This window comes from Carcharhinus amblyrhynchos, chromosome 9, assembly GCF_965287045.1.
Source record: "Carcharhinus amblyrhynchos chromosome 9, sCarAmb.v2.hapA, whole genome shotgun sequence".
Taxonomy (NCBI): Eukaryota; Metazoa; Chordata; class Chondrichthyes; order Carcharhiniformes; family Carcharhinidae; genus Carcharhinus; species Carcharhinus amblyrhynchos.
This window is the reverse complement of record NC_137332.1, coordinates 103879840-103902319: the sequence shown is the minus strand read 5'-3', so window position 1 is coordinate 103902319 and position 22480 is coordinate 103879840. Positions and strand designations below refer to the sequence as shown.

The following is a 22480-nucleotide window of genomic DNA, read 5'->3' as shown; positions in this document are numbered from 1 at the left end:
TGCAGTCATTTATCGGGGTTGTTTACAGTCGTAACTCTTGACAGGCCTGATCCATCAGGTACCAGCCCACTGACACTTATCACTATTTGCATATTAACTGTGACTTGGATAAATCACAAGGCATCCTCCCCGACCTTCCCCAATGAGGCAGGAGGTTCCCACTGCAGAGGGGGGGGGGTTAACCCTCGCACCCATCCCCCAAACTCCCCCCTCATTCACACCTGGCAGCCCATTCCCAATAGGACAAGGATTAACCCTCTCTCCCACCTCTCCCCTCTGCTCCCCCCGCCATTTAAAGTCAGCCACTGGGCAGCCTGTTCCCAGTGGGGTGGCACAGTGGTTAGCACTGCTGCCTCACAGTGCCAGGGACCCCGGTTCAATTCCAGTCTCAGGTCACTGTCCAGATGGAGTTTGCATGTTGTCCCATGTCTGCGTGGGCCAGGGAGGGGGATGGCTGTGAGAGGGTTAATCCCCCTCCCATTTAGAATCCCTACACTGCAGAAGAAGGCCATTCAGCCCATCGACTGCTGAATGGGCAGCTCCAAATGGACTTGAATACAAGCCAGTTACACAGTGAGGCAGTGAGTCCAGGACTGTACTAGTGTGGCATCCAACATTACACTGCAGGAAGAATTGAGAGCTTTTAAAAATTAAATCATGGTAACTGGGTAGACCAGCATTACTTTCCCATCCCTAATTGCCCCTCGAGAAGATGGTGGTTAGCTGCCTTCTTGAACCTCTGCAGTCCCTGAGATGTAGGTACACCCACAGTGCTGTCAGGGAGGGAGTTCCAGGATTTTGACCCAGCGACAGTGAAGAAGCGGTGATATATTCCCAAGTCAGGATGGCGAGCGACTTGGAGGGGAACGTCCAGGTGAAGGTATTCCCAGGTACCTGCTGTCCTTGTCTGTCTGGATGGTGGTGGTGTGGGATTGGGAGCTGCTGTCTAAGGAGCCTTGGTAAGTTCCTGCAGTGCTCACATCACTAGGATGTGGAATCCACTGCCTAATTCATGTCTTTCAAAGGAGAATAGCATCATTATCAGAAGAGAAAAAGAATTGCAAGGGGCATGGGGAGAAACAAAAGGGTTGGGGGGAGTGGGGCCAGTTTTGCACAGAGCCAACAGACACACGAAGGGCCTCCCCCTCCGCTCTGGATATTCCAAGTGTGCTGTAAAGGTCTGAATTTTAGCAATGGGTAAAAGGGCGAATGGCTGATCACTACTGAGGCTGAGGGATGCTCTTTCTAAAACTGGTCCTGGGCTGCAGAAAATATTGTCACTCCCTCGGTGGAGCATCTTTTGTCATTTTGAGGTCAACGTGCTTTCTCGGAAAGCTGGGAGTTACATGCAATACGAGCCTGGAGGGGGTTCAGCACTATCTGTTCGTTTCACCATGTCTTTTATCAGGACTTAACGCCGACACAACAACAATTCGAATTTATACAGCGCCTCTAATGTAGTAAAACATTCCGAGGCGCCTTGTGGGAGCAATTATCAAGAAAGCTATGACATAGAAGCACGTAAGGATGAGAACGGCCCAAATAGCACTCCAATGCTAGGGTGGTATTATGGCATCGTGGTTAGCGCTGCTGCCTCACAGTGCTAGGGATCTGGGTTCGATTCCCAGTCCGTACTCCACCTGCATCCCGTGTCTGCGTGGATTTCCTCCACAAGCTGAAAGACGTACTGGTTAGGTGCATTGGCCATGCTGAATTCTCTCTCTGTACCCAAACAGGTGCCTGAGTGTGGCAACTAGGGGATTTTCACAGTAATTTCATTACAGTGTTAATGTAAGCCTACTTGTGACACTGATAAATAAACTTTTGATGGCAGTGGTCATATGTTTTGGAAGGTGTTGCTTCAGGAGCCTTGGTGAGTTGCTGCAGTGCATTTTATCGACGGTACATAAGCTGCAACTGTGCGTCAGTAGTGGAGGGAGTGAATGTTTGTGGAAGGGATGCCTGTATGGAATTTAGAAACAGGAAATTTGGTCCACTGTTCTGTGCTAGTGCTTATGTTCTGTGCTAGTCTCCTCCTACCCTCCCTCATCTCAAACCTTCAGAATCACATTCAATTCATTTATCTACTTATCAAGCTTCTTTTTATTCATTTGTGAGGCATACGTGTCGCTGGCAGGGCCAGCATTTATTGCCCATTCCTAATTGCCCTTGAACTGAGTGTCTCATTAGGCCATTTCAGAGGGCAGTTGAGAGTCAACCAATTTGACTCTCACAAACGCACGTTGGCCAGGCTGGGTAAGGATGGCACATTTCCTTCCCTGAAGGACATTCGTGAACCAGATGGGTTTTTCCGACAATTGACAATGGTTTCATGATCATCAGTAGATTTTTAATTCCAGATTTTGTTTTATTGAATTCAAATTCCACCATCTGCCATAGTGGGATTTGCACCCAGCCGCTCAGAACATTGGCTGAGTTTCCTGGATTAATAATCTATCGATAATACCACTCGGCCATCACCTCCCCTTCTCCTGAAATGCATTCACGTTATTAACTTCAACTGCTCCTTGTGATCCTGAGTTTCACCTGCATGGCGCTCTGAGGGTACGGAGGTTGCTCCTGAAGTCCCTGTAGGATTTATTGGTAACTCTTATAGCTATAATCCCAAATGATGTTATAACTGGCCTAGGAATATCCTAGGATGGAAGCTTGGCTCAAAAGACCACTAATTTTTTTTTTGTTAGGAGGAACAGAATCACAGGACTATCAATTAATTTTTAACAAGAAAAAAAAATTAAAGTTTGGACTACAACACGATATTCTGACAATCCCTCTCATCCTCACCAATATACACAGATTTCAAGGATAACACAGGTTACCCAATTTATCTGGTGCTGTAATGGTCTCAATAAACATATAGTCCCTTAATGTCCACAGGCTGACTGTGGTCAGACACATTCCACTTTAAAAACAACTGGCAGATGCTACTCAATCGATCTTCTGTGGATTTCTCCTGAAATTCCCTCCAGATGATTGTTACATGAGTGGTTCCAAACTCCACTCTCAAAAAATACATTCTTTAAAATTTTCCATCAACCAATGCTTTCCCTTTTAGAAGGGAAGATTGATAACTAATAGAAAACAGTGAGTTGGGATAAGAGGGGCATTTTTAGGATGGCAGCATATCGAGGGCTTCAAGTTTCTCGGTGTCCAGGTCAACAACAACCTGTCCTGATCCCTCCACGCTGACACTATAGTTAAGAAAGCCCACCATCCCCTCATTTCCTTAGGAGGCTAAGGAAATTTGGCATGTCCGCTACAACTTTCACCCATTTTTACAGATGCACCATAAAAAGCATCCTTTCTGGATGTATCACAGTTTGATATGGCTCCTGCTCCAACCATGACCACAAGAAACTACAAAGTGTCGTGAAAATATCCTTAGTCCATCACACAAACAAGCCTCCCATCCATTGACTCCATCTACACTTCATACTGCCTCAGAAAAGTAGCCATCATAATCACAAACCCCACACACCCCAGACATATTCTCTGCTGCTTTCTTCCATTGAAATAAAAATACGAAAGCCTGAGGACACGTACCAACTGACTCAAAAACAGTTTCTTCCCTGCTGCCATCAGACTTTTGAATGGACCTACCTTACATTAAGTTGATGTCTCTACACCCTCGCTGAGTATAATACTGCATTCTGCACCCTCTCCTTTCCTTCTCTATGAATGGTATGTTTTGTCTGCATAGCGCCCAAGAAACAATACTTTTCACTGTATACCAATACATGTGGCAATAATAATTCAAATCAAAATCTGAACCCCTCGATTAGATTCCAGTTTGTAATTCATCCCAGGTATCCATTATTCCATATCAAATTGAACCTCCTCCCTCTATCTCTCATTCTTGCTCTCTTTTCTTCTGCACACCTGGAATGAGGCACAGCTCTGGCTTATCAAGCTCTGTGTTAAAATTGCAATCAAGAGCAGGAAACCGCTGGGACCATGCAGGGGTACGATTTTAAGAAGTATAGAATCATAGAGGCTGGTCTGCGTGATAGACTAGGTTACATTCGTGACCCTTTGTAGTTTCTTGCAGTCTTGGGCAGAGCAGGAGCCTTACCAAACTGTGATACAATTAGAAAGAACGTCTCCTATGGTGCATCTGTAAAAGTTGATGAGAGTCAGAGCAGACACGCCAAATTTCCTTAGCCTCCAGAGAAAGTAATTGGTGGGCCTTTCTTAACTATAGTGTTGGGGCATGGACGGACCAGGACCTGTTGTTGGTGATCTGGACACTTTTAAGCTCTCGAGATTTGTGTGTTTGTGTGTGTGTGTCTATGAGGTAGGGTGACGCTAAGACCCTGCGGTTGCTAAATAGGCGAAGGATGTGCAAGTCGCAGCGTTCAGCTGTGATGTATGGCAGGCGGGTGAGCGTTAGGACCCGGGAGTGTGGCGCTATACGCTGGCTGGAGGGAGCCCATCTCCTCCTGCTCTCCCTAGTCCAGGTAAAGGGACTGGTAACAGCAAGAGGGTGGTGGATACATTGTAACCTGGGCCAAAAAAGATCAACACACCCCAGCTGAATTTCTTTGGACACACAAAAAAGTATCAAATCTGCAATTTAAACACACACAAACCCATACCAAGCAGGGATTTTGAATATTTGATTCTGTTCTGGACCTAGGGCATTCAAGTGAGCGGATTCACGCACCTTACTATCTCAAAATGCAAAGTTTACAGACTCCAGATGATGCATATTTTGAGGGGTGATCCCCCCTTTCCTCCTGCCTCCAGTTTTCCCCCAAACCCTCTTAATAATTGAAGATTTGGATTCCTAGTAGCCTATCTCTCCTGTACATACACACGGAGAGATTAAGAGGGACAGAAATCATTGTCCTGGTTTCAGATCCCGGGACAGGGCTGAGGGGTGGGGGTGGCGGGAATGTGGTGGGAAGAGAAGGAAAATAACATTACAAAGAATGGGAACATTTTGTGTGTGTGTGTGTGTGTGTGTGTGAATGGGGGGAGGGGGAGCCCTTTAAAAGATCTGGTGACGGATATGTGTTTTAAAGCATCAACCGCCTGGCTTCTCTCTCTGACAATTATGCAGAGCTCCGTGTGGATTGAAATCCGCTGTAAATTGCTCACGGGGTGGGGGAAAATCAAATCTCTCCCTCTCCATTTCTATACTATATCAGAGTTGTGAGATTTGAGACAGGGAGAGATTGTGGAAGGACTGAAATTGACAAGCAGGAAGCCCCCCTTTTTGCATTGAAATCTACCCAAGAGGTCTTGAAACTGATCCACTCTAAGCTCCCTCCCCTCTCCTTCCCTCCCTCCTTATATTTCACCTTCTCTACCTTACCCCTCCTCCCTCCCTGCTTCCCTCTCTCCCTCCTTCCTTCCCTCTCTCCACTAACAAAAAGCACACAATCAGGAAAGGCTCTCTCTCACCCTCAACTCAACGACAGTGTGCATGAAACATTCCTGGATCTTTTGCCCATCGTTTCAACCTGATGTTTTTTTTTGCTGTCAGCAGAAGCTCCTTCCTTGACAGAGGAAGAGAGAGAGAGAGAGACGGGACATCAAATCCTCTCCTGGACTCTTCCACCCAACTCCCTATAGTTTTAAGCACAAGGATTTTTTTGTCTCTCTCAAAAGAGGTGGGGAGTGAGGAGAGGGAAAGGGGTATAATCACTCACCTCTTTTAATTCTCGGTTTAAAATTTCACATCAAGGATTTGGACCTCAGGAACATCCACAGCCTCAGCAACGAGACCAGTCAGTGAGAGAGATGGGCAAATTCTGCATCTAATTGATTTTCTCTTCCCCCCCCCTCCTCCCTCCCTCCCTCCCTCTCACCCAAACCTCAATCCCTCCCTCCTGCCGCTATCGCTGGGACTGGTTTATATGAAGAAGATTTTGTGTGGATTTCCCCTGGCTGCTTTTACCGAGAGAGGCTTGCTTGAGGATCCCACGCTGCTATTTCCTGGTAAGTACCTGACAACCATCCCCTCTTACCCTCTCTCCCCTCACCCTCAGAACCCTCCCTCCCCTCACCCTCAAGAACACAGCTCCACTCCCCTCCCTCTCCCCCCCCCGCCCCACCACCACCATATAGTCCACTCGTTGATGCTGTTTTGCAAATCTGTGTGTATATAGAAATGTGTGTGTATAAATGTGTGCAGACAGGAGGTTTGGAAATGTCAGTTTTCACAATGTAACAATGGGTTCCGGCAGTGTGCAGAAGGGTTTGTTTTCTTGTTGCAGCTGGGTGCACACACATCCCATCCCGAGGGAGGGAAGGGGCAGATACTGAGGGAGGGAGGAAGAGAGGCGCTCATAGGAGGCAATGTGGGTTGTGGACTGATTGCTCCCTCTACACACAGACACACTGTGCTGTGGGGCAGACAATGCACTGGGATCAACCCTCCCTCTCTCCCCTGGCAGCCTTGTTACAGGGATGGGATGGGGGTGTTTTCTGTGCTGAGGTGCTTTTCAGGTGAGCTGGGATCTTCCCACTTGGGCATCCACACCTACTAGCAGTTAACCCTCTGGGCGCTGGAGCCTTCTGCTCTCTCGCGTGGCTGCTTTGAGAGGTGGGATGTGGAGGACAGAGATGGAGAGAGAGAGAGAGCAAGATAACATGTTTGGGAATATTTCAAAGGGTTTGGTGATGTTAGGGACAGGAAGTGCCTGTCGCCCCGGCCTGCAGGCAGTGTTGTCAGATCAATGTTTTCAACCATTCCAGCAAGTGATTCCTCAGTAATTTTGCTTCCTACACTGCAGGCTGCAGGCTGGGCGCTCAGCACCTAGAATGAATGGAAAGACTTAGAGTGAGAAAGACAATGCCAGGCAAAATACACTAATTTAGTATAAAGAGGGTGGACTAGGAAATAGGGTCTATCATGTCATTACAGCCTGGAATCTTATAGAAGGGTTCAGATGGTTTGTATATAGAATAATGGATACCTGGGAGTGAGTTACAGACTGGAATCTAATCGAGGGGTTCAGATGGTTTATATATAGAATAATGGATACCTGGGAGTGAGTTACAGACTGGAATCTAATCGAGGGGTTCAGATGGTTTATATATAGAATAATGGATACCTGGGAGTGAGTTACAGACTGGAATCTAATCGAGGGGTTCAGATGGTTTATATATAGAATAATGGATACCTGGGAGTGAGTTACAGACTGGAATCTAATCGAGGGGTTCAGATGGTTTGTATATAGAATAATGGGTATCTGGGAGTGAGCTACAGACTGGAATCTAATCGAGGGGTTCAGATGGTTTATATACAGAATAATGGATACCTGGGAGCGAGTTACAGACTGGAATCTAATCGGGAGGATCAGATGGTTTGTATATAGAATAATGGATATCTGGGAGTGAGTTACAGACTGGAATCTAATCGAGGGGTTCAGATGGTTTATATACAGAATAATGGATACCTGGGAGCGAGTTACAGACTGGAATCTAATCGAGGGGTTCAGATGGTTTATATATAGAATAATGTATAGCTGGATTGAGTTACAGACTGAAATTTAATCAAGGGGTTCTGATGGTTTATAGACTCATACAGTTATAGAGATTTACGGCACGGAAACAGGCCCTTCAGCCCAACTTGTTCATGCCACCCCTTTATTTAAACCCCTAAGCTAGTCTCACTTGCCTGCATTTGGCCCATATCACTCGAAAGCCATCTTATCCATGTTATATGTTCATTGATGGATTCCAGGGAGTGAGTTACAGGCTGGAATCTAATCGAGAGGTTCAGATGGTTTATACATAGAATAATGGATACCTGGGAGTGAGTTACAGACTGGAGTCTAATTGAGGGGGGGTCAGATGGTTTACATATTGAAGAATACTTACTTGGGAGTGAGATACAGCCTGTAATCTAATCAAAGCTTTAAAAGCTTTATATATTGAATAGGGGATACTGGGAGTGAGTTAAATATTAGAATATAATCAAAGCATTCAGATGGTTTATCTAATGAATAGTAGATACCTGGGATTTGTTGCAGACTGGAATCTAATTGAGGGGATCAGATGGTTTATATACAGAATAATGTATACCTGGGAGTGTGTTACAGACTGGAATCTAATTGAGAGTTTCAGATGGTTTATATATAGAATAATGGATATCTGGGAGTGAATTACAGACTGGAATCTAATCGAGGGGTTCAAATGGTTTATATATAGAATAATGGATACCTAGGAGTGAGTTACAGACTGGAATCTAATCGAGGGTTCAGATGGTATATGTATAGAATAATGGATACCTGGGAGTGAGTTATAGGCTGGAATCTAATCAAGGGGTTTTAGAATCTTTATATATTGAATAGGAGATACTGGGAGTGAGTTACAGATTAGAATCTAAACAAAGCATTCAGATGGTTTATCTATTGAATAGTAAATACCTGGGATTTGTTACAGACTAGAATCTAATCGAAAGGTTCAGATTGTTTATATATAGAATAATGGATACCTGGGAGTGAGTTACAGACTGGAATCTAATCGAGGGGTTCAGATGGTTTATATATAGAATAATGTATAGCTGGAGTGAATTACGAACTGGAATCTAATCGAGGGGTTCTGATTGTTTATATGTTCATTGATGGATACCTGGGAGTTAGTAGCAGACTGGAATCTAATCAAGAGGTTCAGATGGTTTACATATTGAATAATAGTTACCTGGGAGTGAGATGCAGACTGGAATCTAATCAAAGCTTTTAAAAGCTTTATATATTGAAAGGGGATAACTGGGAGTGAGTTACAGATTAGTATCTAATCAAAGCATTCAGATGGTTTATCTATTGAATAGTAGATACCTGGGATTTGTTACAGACTGGAATTTAATCGAGGGGTTCAGATAGTTTATATATGGAATAATGTACAGTTGGGCTTGAGTTACAGACTGGAATCTAATCGAGGGATTCAAATGGTTTATATATAGAATAATGGATACCTGGGAGTGAGTTACAGATTGGAATCTAATCGAGGGGTTCAGATGGTTTATATATAGAATAATGGATACCTGGGAGCGAGTTACAGACTGGAATCTAATCGAGGGGTTCAGATGGTTTATATATAGAATAATGGATACCTGGGAGTGAGTTACAGACTGGAATCTAATCGAGAGGTTCAGATGGTTTATATATAGAATAATGGATACCTGGGAGTGAGTTACAGACTGGAATCTAATCGAGGGGTTCAAATGGTTTATATACAGAATAATGGATACCCGGGAGTGAGTTACAGACTGGAATCTAATCGAGGGGTTCAGATGGTTTATAGAATAATGGATACCTGGGAGTGAGTTACAGACTGGAATCTAATCGAGGGGTTCAGATGGTTTATATATAGAATAATGGATACCTGGGAGTGAGTTACAGACTAGAATCTAATCAAAGGTTCAGTGGTTTGTTAATAGAATAATGGATATCTGCGAGTTAGTCACAGACTGGAATCTAATCATGGGGTTCAGATGGTTTGTCTAGAATAATGGATACCTGGGAGTGAGTTACAGACTGGAATGTAATTGAGGTGTTGAGATTGTTTATGTGGAATAATGGATACCTGGGAGTGAGTTACAGACTGGAATCTAATTGAGGGGTTCAGATGGTTTATATATAGAATAATGGATATCTGGGAGTGAGTTACAGACTGGAATCTAATTGAGGCATTCAGATGGTTTATATATAGAATATTGGCTAACTGGGGGGGTGTTACAGACATGACTTTAACGGAGGAGTTCAGGTGGTTTATATATTTTACCATTTTCATTCTAATTACTTGGGTGGACTTGAAACTGGAGTGTCTCAGATCTGATTTTTGGACCCGTTCTGAGGCCCCCCTGTACGCACTCAGCGAGTAAAAATATCAGTGATTCCGAATTGCACTGCACAAGCCTGTGGGCAGGGCTTAATGCGCCCGAAATCCTGCAGCTCCGATTGGCACCTCCAACTGCCAGTGCACAGAAGAAAAATGATAGAATGTGGCTCCCCTGCCACGTCGCTCTCGGGCCCCTCGCACCCTTACCCCTCCACCAATCTCAGGCAGAGTGGCAGTGAATCTCCCCCTTCCCCTCACTGACCTCAGGCAGGGTGGCAGCAGACCCTCTCCCCTTCACCGTTCGCAAGAAGAGAGCCATCAGACCCACCTTCCCACGTGCTGCCTGCCCCGCTCCACCCAAGCAGAGAGCTGTTAAACGCTCAGCATTTACCCCCTCACTAAGTGGACTTTTGTAGAGCGTTCTGTTTCGCGCCGATTTTGGATGGGTGAACACGATGATAGAGGGGGAAGTGCCGGTAAGGCTGAGTGTCCCAGGAAGTCAATTTAAATGCAGGCAAATACATTTAAATGGCTGTCGTGCCCATTTCGGAAGCGGTCCCAATTGCAGCCATTTTCGGGCCTTGCTAAAGTGGCAGTCGGCATGGAGGCAGGCACAGATCGCACGACGCACTTTACTCCCAACTTCACCAAGCTTTCACACCCAAAAAGGGCCCTGAATAGTGGCTCTGGGAGTTAGTTACAGACTGGAATCTAATTGAGATTTATTTATAGAATAATAGTTTATTTTGAATAATGGTTTATATATAGAATAATGGATATCTGGGAGTGAGTTACAGACCGGAATCTAATCGAGGGGTTCAGATGGTTTATATATAGAATAATGGGTATCTGGGAGTGAGTTACAGACTGGAATCTAATCGAGGGGTTCAGATGGTTTATATACAGAATAATGGGTATCTGGGAGTGAGTTACAGACTGGAATCTAATCGAGGGGTTCAGATGGTTTATATATAGAATAATGGGTATCTGGGAGTGAGTTACAGACTGGAATCTAATCGAGGGGTTCAGGTGGTATATATATAGAATAATGGATACCTGGGAGCGAGTTACAGACCAGAATCTAATCGAGGGGTTCAGATGGTTTATATATAGAATAATGGGTATCTGGGAGTGAGTTACAGACTGGAATCTAATCAAGGGGTTCAGATGGTTTATATATAGAATAATGGGTATCTGGGAGTGAGTTACAGACTGGAATCTAATCGAGGGCTTCAAATGGTTTATATATAGAATAATGGATATCTGGGAGTGAGTTACAGACTGGAATCTAATCGAGGGCTTCAGATGGTTTATATATAGAATAATGGATATCTGGGAGTGAGTTACAGACTGGAATCTAATCGAGGGCTTCAGATGGTTTATATATAGAATAATGGATATCTGGGAGTGAGTTACAGACTGGAATCTAATCGAGGGGTTCAGATGGTTTATATACAGAATAATGGATACCTGGGAGTGAGTTACAGACTGGAATCTAATCGAGGGGTTCAGATGGTTTATATATAGAATAATGGGTATCTCAGAGTGAGTTACAGACTGGAATCTAATCGAGGGGTTCAGATGGTTTATATATAAAATAATGGGTATCTGGGAGTGAGTTACAGACTGGAATCTAATCGAGGGGTTCAGATGGTTTATATATAGAATAATGGATACCTGGGAGTGAGTTACAGACTGGAATCTAATCGAGAGGTTCAGATGGTTTATATATAGAATAATGGATACCTGGGAGTGAGTTACAGACTGGAATCTAATCGAGGGGTTCAGATGGTTTATATATAGAATAATGGGTATCTGGGAGTGAGTTACAGACTGGAATCTAATCGAGAGGTTCAGATGGTTTATATATAGAATAATGGATACCTGGGAGTGAGTTACAGACTGGAATCTAATTGAGGCATTCAGATGGTTTATATATAGAATAATGGATACCTGGGAGTGAGTTACAGACTGGAATCTAATCGAGGGGTTCAGATGGTTTATATATAGAATAATGGGTATCTGGGAGTGAGTTACAGACTGGAATCTAATCGAGGGGTTCAGATGGTTTATATATAGAATAATGGATACCCGGGAGTGAGTTACAGACTGGAATCTAATCGAGGGGTTCAGATGGTTTATATATAGAATAATGGATACCCGGGAGTGAGTTACAGACTGGAATCTAATTGAGATGTTCAGATGGTTTATATATAGAATAATGGACATCTGGGAGTGAGTTACAGACTGGAATCTAATCGAGGGGTTCAGATGGTTTATATATAGAATAATGGATACCTGGGAGTGAGTTACAGACTGGAATCTAATCGAGGGGTTCAGATGGTTTATATATAGAATAATGGATACCTGGGAGTGAGTTACAGACTGGAATCTAATCGAGGGGTTCAGATGGTTTATATATAGAATAATGGATACCTGGGAGTGAGTTACAGACTGGAATCTAATCGAGAGGTTCAGATGGTTTATATATAGAATAATGGACATCTGGGAGTGAGTTACAGACTGGAATCTAATCGAGGGGTTCAGATGGTTTATATATAGAATAATGGATACCCGGGAGTGAGTTACAGACTGGAATCTAATCGAGGGATTCAGATGGTTTATATATAGAATAATGGATACCTGGGAGTGAGTTACAGACTGGAATCTAATCGAGGGGTTCAGATGGTTTATATATAGAACAATGGATACCCGGGAGTGAGTTACAGACTGGAATCTAATCGAGGGGTTCAGATGGTTTATATATAGAATAATGGATACCTGGGAGTGAGTTACAGACTGGAATCTAATCGAGGGGTTCAGATGGTTTATATATAGAATAATGGGTATCTGGGAGTGAGTTACAGACTGGAATCTAATTGAGATGTTCAGATGGTTTATATATAGAATAATGGATACCTGGGAGTGAGTTACAGACTGGAATCTAATCGAGGGTTCAGATGGTTTATATATAGAATAATGGGTATCTGGGAGTGAGTTACAGACTGGAATCTAATCGAGGGGTTCAGATGGTTTATATATAGAATAATGGATATCTGGGAGTGAGTTACAGACTGGAATCTAATCGAGTGGTTCAGATGGTTTATATATAGAATAATGGGTATCTGGGAGTGAGTTACAGACTGGAATCTAATCGAGGGGTTCAGATGGTTTATATATAGAATAATGGATACCTGGGAGTGAGTTACAGACTGGAATCTAATCGAGAGGTTCAGATGGTTTATATATAGAATAATGGGTATCTGGGAGTGAGTTACAGACTGGAATCTAATCGATGGTTCAGATGGTTTATATATAGAATAATGGGTATCTGGGAGTGAGTTACAGACTGGAATCTAATCGAGGGTTCAGATGGTTTATATATAGAATAATGGGTATCTGGGAGTGAGTTACAGACTGGAATCTAATCGAGGGGTTCAGATGGTTTATATATAGAATAATGGATATCTGGGAGTGAGTTACAGACTGGAATCTAATCGAGTGGTTCAGATGGTTTATATATAGAATAATGGGTATCTGGGAGTGAGTTACAGACTGGAATCTAATCGAGGGGTTCAGATGGTTTATATATAGAATAATGGATACCTGGGAGTGAGTTACAGACTGGAATCTAATCGAGAGGTTCAGATGGTTTATATATAGAATAATGGGTATCTGGGAGTGAGTTACAGACTGGAATCTAATCGATGGTTCAGATGGTTTATATATAGAATAATGGATATCTGGGAGTGAGTTACAGACTGGAATCTAATCGAGGGGTTCAGATGGTTTATATATAGAATAATGGATACCTGGGAGTGAGTTACAGACTGGAATCTAATCGAGGGTTCAGATGGTTTGAAGATTGGACTGTTGGCACCCGGGAGACAGTTATGGACTGGAATCTAGTCGAGGGTATGGAGGTTTATATGCTTATCAGCATTGGAGTTGTTCAGGAAGCTCTCATAGTGTGTTTTGCGGTTCTGCTTCACATGTTTGTCTGAGGTGACGTTGGTGGATCCTCTGATGATATTCAATGTTTCTGTCACCGATATGGGCTGCAGGGCTGTGGGCTCTTTTCTCTCCGGAATGCCGTTGGTGTAAAGCTGGCTCTGGAGGTACCTTTCCAGGGGTTCCCTCTCTGCCCGGGAGCCTCCTTGCATCCCGGCCTCATCTAGAACAAGTGTGAGCCCTCCAGGCCGTTGCGGTGTGAAGTGTCACACTTGTGGTTGTCACAATTCCCTGCAAGAGGTCCGGTCTCCCAGCTCAGGGAGGCTCACCTGTGGAGCCAAATGTCCCCAAAAGTGGCATTAACGGGGCATTACGTGGTGAGTGTGTCCTTCCAGGCTGCACGTAGCTGCGAGTGTTCATCCTCAGGCTGTCGCAGCTCCGCACAATGCAGGAGGTTTCGGGCATCGTGCATCTAGCAAACATCCATCACGTGCCCGCTATGTTATCAGCCGGGTAGCTGGTCGATTAAAGAGCAGAGAGTCTCAAATGAACAACACCTGAATCCCCCTCCCCACCCCCTGCTGCCACCTGGAGCGATAATCCCCAAACCAGCCGATCGATCAGTCCCAGTCACTCGGCTGCATTTCAGGCTTTGGCTCATTTGGTCTTTTTTCTTATTCCTTCACCGGATGTGGGTGTCACTGGTGATGCCAGCACTTATTGCCCATCCCTCATTGCCCCTTGAACTGAGCTGCTTGCTAGGCCATTTCAGAAGGCTTTTTTTAAAATTCATTGCTGTGGCTCTGGAGTCACGTGTAGGCCAGACTGGGTAAGGACAGCAGATTTCCTTCCCGAAAGGACATTGGTGATGGGTTTTTCCAACAATTGACGATGGTTTCACGGTCATCAGTCGATTCCCAATTCCAGATTGAAATCAAATTTCAACATCTGCCATGGTGGGATTCGATCCCAGGTCGCCAGAGCATTACCCTGGCTCTCTATATTAGTAGTCCAGTGAGAATAGCACTCCTCCACTGTCACCCACCACATCACCACCTGGGTCTCTGGATTACTTGTTGGACGGCACGGTGGCACAGTGATTAGCACTGCTGTCTCATAGCACCAGGGACCCGGGTTCAATTCTGGCCTTGGGTTACTATCTGTGTGGAGTTTGTACATTCGCCCTGTGCCCGCGTGGGTTTCCTCTCATACTCCAAAGATGTGCAGGTTCGGTGGATTGTCCATGCTCAATTGCTGCTTAGTGTCAGGGGGATCAGCAGGGTAAATGCATAGTGTTATGGGGATAGGGCCTGGGTGGGATTGTGGTCGGTGCCGAATCGATGGGCCGAATAGCCTCCTTCAGCGCTGTAGAGATTTTCCGATTCTTTAACAGTACCACTAAGCCACTGCCTGTGACCTCTCACTCAGGAGATCCTGGGTTCGCGTCCCTCTCCAGAGTAACAACACCCAACGGACAGGGTCATGGGACTCCCTTTCAGAGTCTTAGGTTCGAATCCGTACTCTGGATGTAACAGGAATGAACAACTGGGAGAGTTATTGAATTAAAACAACAGTTTTATTGACTAATAATGATTAATATAATAATGTAACAGATATAATTGATAATAATATAATCAACAAAGATCAAAGCAGAGCAGAAATGAAATGCAAAATATAGAAATACAACATCGAGTGGAATTTTACCGGCATGTTCACCTGAGGCTCATACGATTCCTCCCGAGGCTAATGGAAAATGCCGTTCTCCGAGCCTTGTCTGCCTGGAATTGGGGACAGGAAATGCTGAGATACTGAGGGCAATGCTACAGCACTGCTGGGGGAGGCTGCCATTCCTTTAAGGTGTTAAACTGGCCCATGGTGCTGTTTGAGGAAGAGTAGGGGGTGTTCTCCCTGCTCAGTCCTTGTCAACATTTAGGCCCCAGTCACTGAGACTAAACCCCGCCAGCCTGCTGTAATTCCCATGACGGGCAGTGTGGCTGGTCACCACTGTGTGGCTCTTTGTGGGATCTTACTGTGCACCTATTGGCTGGAGTGCTTCCCAGTGTCACAGAATATATAAAATAGAATCCCTACAGTGCAGAGGGAGGCCGTTCAGCCCATCAACTCTTCACTGACTCCCCGGAAAGAGCATCTTACCCAGCTGGATGACAAGAGAGACTGTGAGCTTAGTGAGAAAGAAGAAGGAGGCAAACATAAATTTCAGGAAATTGAAAATAGATAAGGTAGTTGAGGAATATAAAGATAGCAGGAAAGAGCATAAACGGGGACTTAGGAGGACAAAAAGGGACCATGAAATGTCCTTGGCAGGCAAGATTAAGGAGGATGCAAAGGCTTTTTATGCGAATATAAGGAGGAAGAGGGTAGCTAAGGGAAAGGTAGGTCCAGTCTAGGACAGTGGAGGGAGTTTGTGTGTGGAGCCAGATGACGTAGTACTTAACAAGTACTTTGCATCAGTATTCACAAAGGAGAAGGATGGGCTGGATGGTGAGTGTAGAAAGGAGAATGTTGACATTGTAGGACATATTGAAATAAAAAGGGAGGAGGTACTGGAGGTTTTGAAAAACATTAAGGCGGACAAGTCCCCCAGGGCCAGAAAGGGTCGATCCAAGAATACTGGGAGAAGCGAGAGAAGAAATTGCTGAGGCCCAGGCCAAAATCTTTGTATCCTCTTTAGCCACGGGATTGGAGAGTAGCTAACATTGTTCCTGTGTTTAAGAAGGGCAGGAGAGACATTCTGGGAAATTGCAGGCCTGTGAGCCTTGCGTCAGTGGTGGGGAAATTATTGGAGAAGGTTCTTAGGGACAGGATGTACTCACATCTGGAAGAGAATAGGCTTATTAGCGATAGGCAGCACGGTTTTGTGAAGGGGAGGTCATGGTTCACAAACTTGATTGAATTCTTTGAGGAAGTGACAAGAAAAATTGACCAACAGTAGTTGTTGTATACATGGACATTAGTAAAGCTTCCCATAAGGTTCCTCATGGCAGGCTGGAACAGAAGGTGCAGTCATGTGGGATCTGAGCTGAGCTGGTAAGATGAATACAAAACTGGCTTGGGTATAGACAGAGAGAATAGCAATGGAAGGGCTCTTTTCTAACCGGAGGCCTGTGGCTAGTGGTGTTCCACAAGGATCAGCGCTGGGACCTCTGTTGTTTGTAATATATATAAATGATTTGGAGGAAAATGTAGATGGTCTAATTAATAATTTACAGATGATTCAAAATTGGTGGAATAGCGGATAGAGAGAACGATTATCAGAGGATAAAGCAGGATATAAAGTGACTGGAGACCTGGGCTGAAAGATGGTAGATGGAATTTAACCTGAACAAGTTTGAGGTTGTGAGGGCTATTGCAAAATAAAAGTTTACAGTAAATGGTAGCACTCTCAGAAATATTAGCAGATAGAGGAATCTAGGTGTGCAGATCCACAGTTCCTTGAAGGTGCCAATTCAGGTGGACAAGGTGTCAAGAAGTCATACTGGCCTTCATCGGTCAGGGCATTGAGTACTGGAATTGGAAAATCATTTGCAGCTGTATAAGACTTTGGTTAGGACACATTTGGAGTATTGTGTATAATTCTGGTTGCCACGCTACTGGAAGGATGTTGATGCATTGGAAAGGGTGCAGAAGAGATTTACCACGATGTTGCCTGGTTTGGAGGATATAAACCATGAGGAAAGGTTGAACAAACTTGGATTGTTTTCATTGGAGCGTCGGAGGATGAGGGGGGGCTTGAATAGAGCGGATAGCCAGCCTTTTTCCCAGGGTTGAAGGGTCAAATACTCAGGGGCATAGATTGAGAGTGAGAGGGGGACAGTTTAAAAGAGATGTAAGGGGCAATTTTTCACACAGAGGGTGGTGAATGCCTGGAGTGTGCTGGGGTGAGCCTGTTGGAGTATGAGCTCCCTGATTGAGGTAATGATTGCCAGGGAGTCTCATCTGTATATATAATGAGGAATGTCAGGGCTACTAGCAGCCTGGATTCTGACTTTGTACCTCACGCACTCTTACGAGTGGAATCAAGTGGAATCTGGTGAAGGGACACCGACCTTGGAGGAGTTATTTCAGGAAGGAAACCTGTCGTTCTTAACCGGTCTGGTCTACAGATCCACAGTAATGTGGGTGATTCTGAAACGCTCGAGCAAGCCACTCAGTTAAGGGACAATTAGGGATAGGCAACAAATACTGGCCCAGCCAGTGACTGCCATGTCCCTGTGAGAGAATGGTAAGACATTATTCTAATGGAACAGAGACCCAGTGATCATGGGCCTGCCTTCTCTTTGCCTCTCCAATCATTGTCGATGGTTGTGGAAATCCAGAGCCACCATTTGTGACAAACATAAAAGAAGTTTTTAATGAATCATTTTAAAGAAAGAACACCCATGAGGATAATTATTAAACCAGAAATCACAAAATCACAGAATGCTGCAGTGCAGAAGAGGCCCTTCAGCCCATTGAGTCTGCATCAATGCATGCCCGCCCTGACCTGCTTACCTGATTCCGTCTACCAGCACTTGGCCCATAGCCCTGAATGTCAAGAAGTGCCAAGTGCTCATCCAGGTACTTTTCAAAGAATGTGAGGCATCCCGCCTCTGCCACCCTCCCAGGCAGCACATTCTGGACCGTCGCCATTCCTCACATCATCCCTAAACCTCCTACCCCATAACCTTGAACCTATATCCCCTCGTGACTGAACCTTCTGCTAAGGGGAACAGCTGCTCCTTATCTACTCTGTCCATGTCCCTCATAATCTTGTACACCTCGATCAGGTCACCGCCTCAGTCTTCTCTGCTCCAGAGAAAACAATCCAAACCTCTCCAAATTCCCTTCATAACCTACATGTTCCATCCCTGGTAACATCCTGGTGAATCACCTCTACACCCCCTTCCAGTGCGATCATGCCCAATGAGAAGACCCTCACATTTCGGCCTGCTCTTAGATTTGGGGCCTGCTGCTGGATTTGAAAATTTTGTCTGGGCCAGTTGCTCCTTAGTCATTTTGAAATCTTAGCAAGTCCTGGAAGTGCCTTTTCTCACATTTCGGAACCATGGAAGGGGGACTGCGTTGAAAGGAAGCGACAAGGTTACACGTACCAGGTGATTTTGTGACATTGTTATGTTGCTATGGTAATCTGGCAAAAATAGGAGTCCTGAAGTAATGCCAAGAATGGCCACTTTTAGTGGTGTTGAGACAGGGTGTAACAGTGGTTAGCACTGCTGCCTCACAGTGCCAGGGAACTGGGTTCGATTGCTGGCTTGGGTCACTGTCTGTGTGGAATCTGCACATTCTCCCCGTGACTGTGTGGGTTTCCTCCCACATTCCAAAGATGTTCAGGGTAGGTTGATTGGCCATGGTAAATTGCCCCTTAGTGTCGGGGCATATGCAGGGTAAATATGTGTGGTTACGGGACTAGGGCCTGGGCGAGTTAATACGTAAAGTTAAAGTTTATTTATTAGTCACAAGTAGGCTTACATTAACACTGCAATGAAGTTACTGTGAAATTCCCCTAGTCGCCACAGTCCGGCGCTGTTTGGGTCAATGCACCTAACCAGCAAGTCTTTCAGACTATGGGAGGAAACCAGAGCACCTGGAGGAAACCCACACAGACACGGGGAGAACGTGCAAACTTCACACAGACAGTGACCCAAACCGGTAATCAAACCCATGTCCCTGATGCTGAGACAGTTGTACTAACCACTGTGCTACCCCATTGTTAACAGTGCAGGCCTGATGGGCCGAATGGCCTCTTTCTGCACTGTAGCCATTCGATGAGACAAAATCCTGATTGTGGATTCCTAGCTAGCTGGCACCTGCTCTGACCCAACCCAAATGAGAGTGATATACCATGTTATGTTAGCCCAGGATTTGCGGCCTACGGTGGCATCGGGTTTATAGCTGCCCGCCATTATTAGTGTGTAAATCACCTAGCAACCTGCGGCAAGGAAGAGATGCTGTTCTGACACAGAGGTTGATTCTCTTTTGAGAAGCCGCTCTGAATCCCCCAAAGAGGACGACGTCGCTTCGTAATCTGTTAGAAGTGTTTGGGAAGGTGTTAACTGTTCTTCACTAACGTTTAGAGGTTCATTAACAGAAAGAGCTGACACTCACTTTCAGTGAATAATCAACAAGTTATTTATTTAACCAACCGTGAACTTTAACTAAACAAGCAACACACCAATGCAAGTAAGGTTCCACAGAATGCTGTTCAATAAATGCAAGGATCATTCATTATGAAAAAAATAATAATTTAGTTACTCTCAAAAAAAGTGCAACAAGGTGTCTTGGCTTTGGAGAAACCTTTGGCATTCTTCTGTCGATTTCACTGCCTGTAAGCTCTTTCTGATTTTTGGTACCCTTTAGTTAGCTAGATGGAGAGTTCTCTTAAGAGACATCTTAAGCTGGCAGGAGCTGCTCTTCCCTCTCTAGGTGTTGAGAGGTGGCAGCTCTTCAGTTGCACTGCAGACAGGTAGTTGAGTTCCCTTTTATAACCCTACTGGCCTATCAAATTTCCTGCACCAGGATTGGCCTGATGTTGTCAACAACAGCAAATCCAAATTTGATAGGCCCCTGATAGCTAAGTGTTTTCATTAAACTAATAGGCTGCTGAATTCAAAATTCAAAAGCCTGCTACCAAGGTGATCTTGATGCTTGATCCTTGTTATAAATGTTGCAATCTGTGTACTCTGTATGCACCTCCATTTTAAACATCCAAGCACTGAACACAAAACAATCTTTTAAAGGGACCGCACTTCACAAACTCAACTTCACAACAGTACCCCGTGAGTTGCTAATCATCCTAAGCTGATGGGCAATGTGTGCTATTCCGCCTCACCTGCTAGCCCTCATGGATATAGCAACTCTCCCTCAACCTCCTCATGGGTTTCGTGAGGTTGCAGCATTTGTGCACTGATTCCCCGTGAAACTCACCACAGAGTTGGGTCTGGTGAATAATAGTGTAAAGACCTTGTTAATAAACTCTTATCTTTCTGCATTACCAATCCAGCTCGCCAGCCCAGATAGACAACAATTTGAACTCTGCTGTCTCATGTGTGGAGTCTGCAAGTTCTCCCTGTGTCTGTGTGGGTTTCCTCCGGGTGCTCTGGTTTCCTCTCACTCTCCAAAGATGTGCGGATTAGGTGAATTGGGAGTGCTAAATTACCACTTAGCATCCGAGAAATTAGCAGGGTAAGTACGTGGGGTTACAGGGATAGTGCCTGGGCAGTGCAGACTTGAGGGGCTGAATGGCCTCTTTTTGTACTGTAGTGATTCTATATTCTTCTAAAAAGACAGCCCACCACCACCTTCTCGAGGGCAGTTAGGGATGTGGGCAGTTCTTGCCTGGGCTATTGCTTCAGACTTTGAGACTTAAAAGATAAAACTATTTCATATTTTCCATACCTTCTTTTCTGTCTTCTGCCTCTCTCGTTCCAATCGATTTTCCCTCTCTTTATTTCTTTTAAGGTACACGTTTCTCTGCCGTTCCTATGTTGTCTTTGCTGAGTCTCGTTGTTTGAAGAGGGAGATTTTTGGCCCTGTTGTTCCCCCAAGGTTTCAGGTACCTCCGGGCCACCGTTATTAACTCACACTGGCAGCATGTAAAGCTCTTTGGGCTAAAGAGGAAACCTTCACCTCACAGTTAGTTGTGGCTTCATCAAATTGGAAACATCAATATGGTGCACCCAGACAGACTAAAACCTCTTGTTTCCACACCCACCCTCAGCCAGTAACTTAACTTTAGGATTTTGAGCGGGAGGGAGGGATATGTGGAAGACTTTTTCCCCCAAACACTGCGAGAGGGAATGACCTGCTGCTCACAAGGGTGGCAAAAGTAGGGACAGTAAAGAAATTCCAAAGGAAACTGGGTGGTCAGTTGGGTGAAATAAACTTTCAGAACCAGAGGATGAGGCAGGGGAACGGAACCAATTCATTTGCCGTACAGAGAAGACTCATGGATTTTAAAATCGATTCTTTATTTGCATGTGGACACCACAGGCAAGAACTGCCCACATTCCTAATTACCCTCGAGAAGGTGGTGGTGAACTGTCTTTATCGAGTCTTGTCATTGAGTTTGTGTCTACACATGATCTATTTGTGAAACAAATCCTGCACTCACCTGATGAAGGGGCAGTGCTCCGAAAGCTCGTGATTCCAAATAAGCCTGTTGGACTTTAACCTGGTGTTGTGAGCATGTAAACCAGACCCTGCACCAAGGCCGTGAAGTTGGTAGCAGTTCAAAACCAGGGAGGCCTGTTAAATTCAGGTTATGGTAAGAAGTCTCACAGCACCAGGTTCAAATCCAACAGGTTTATTTGGAATCACAAGCTTTCGGAGCGCTGCCCCTTCATCAGCTGGGTGGAGCAATGCTCCGAAAGCTCGTGCTACCAAATAAACCTGTTGGGCTTTACCCTGTGAGACTTCTTACTGTGCTTATCCCAATCCAACGCTGGCAGATCCACATCACAAATTCAGGTTAGCGACGCCACCTTGCATCTTCTGCTGAGGACCCCGTACCCCCCAACACATACATACACACACTCTCTCACACACTCTCACACACACACACATGCTAGTTAGGTGGATTGGCCATGCTAATCCCTCAGTCTACCCCAACAGGCGTTGGAGTGTGCCGACTGAGGGATTTTCACAGTAACTTCATTGCAGTGTTAATGTTAGCCTTTACCTTAAAACTTTAAATTGC

At 44.8% G+C, this 22480-nt stretch overlaps 1 protein-coding gene across 1 annotated transcript in view; it reads left to right on the top strand.

Annotated features, from left to right (window-relative positions):
• Positions 1-5325: 5325 nt before the first annotated feature.
• LOC145348236 (gamma-aminobutyric acid type B receptor subunit 1-like) overlaps positions 5326-22480 on the top strand; it is a 226536-nt gene continuing 209381 nt past the window's right edge. The window contains exon 1 of the mRNA XM_080196436.1: positions 5326-5964. The gene's annotated coding sequence lies outside the window, so the exon portion shown is untranslated. The remainder of the gene's footprint in view (positions 5965-22480) is intronic.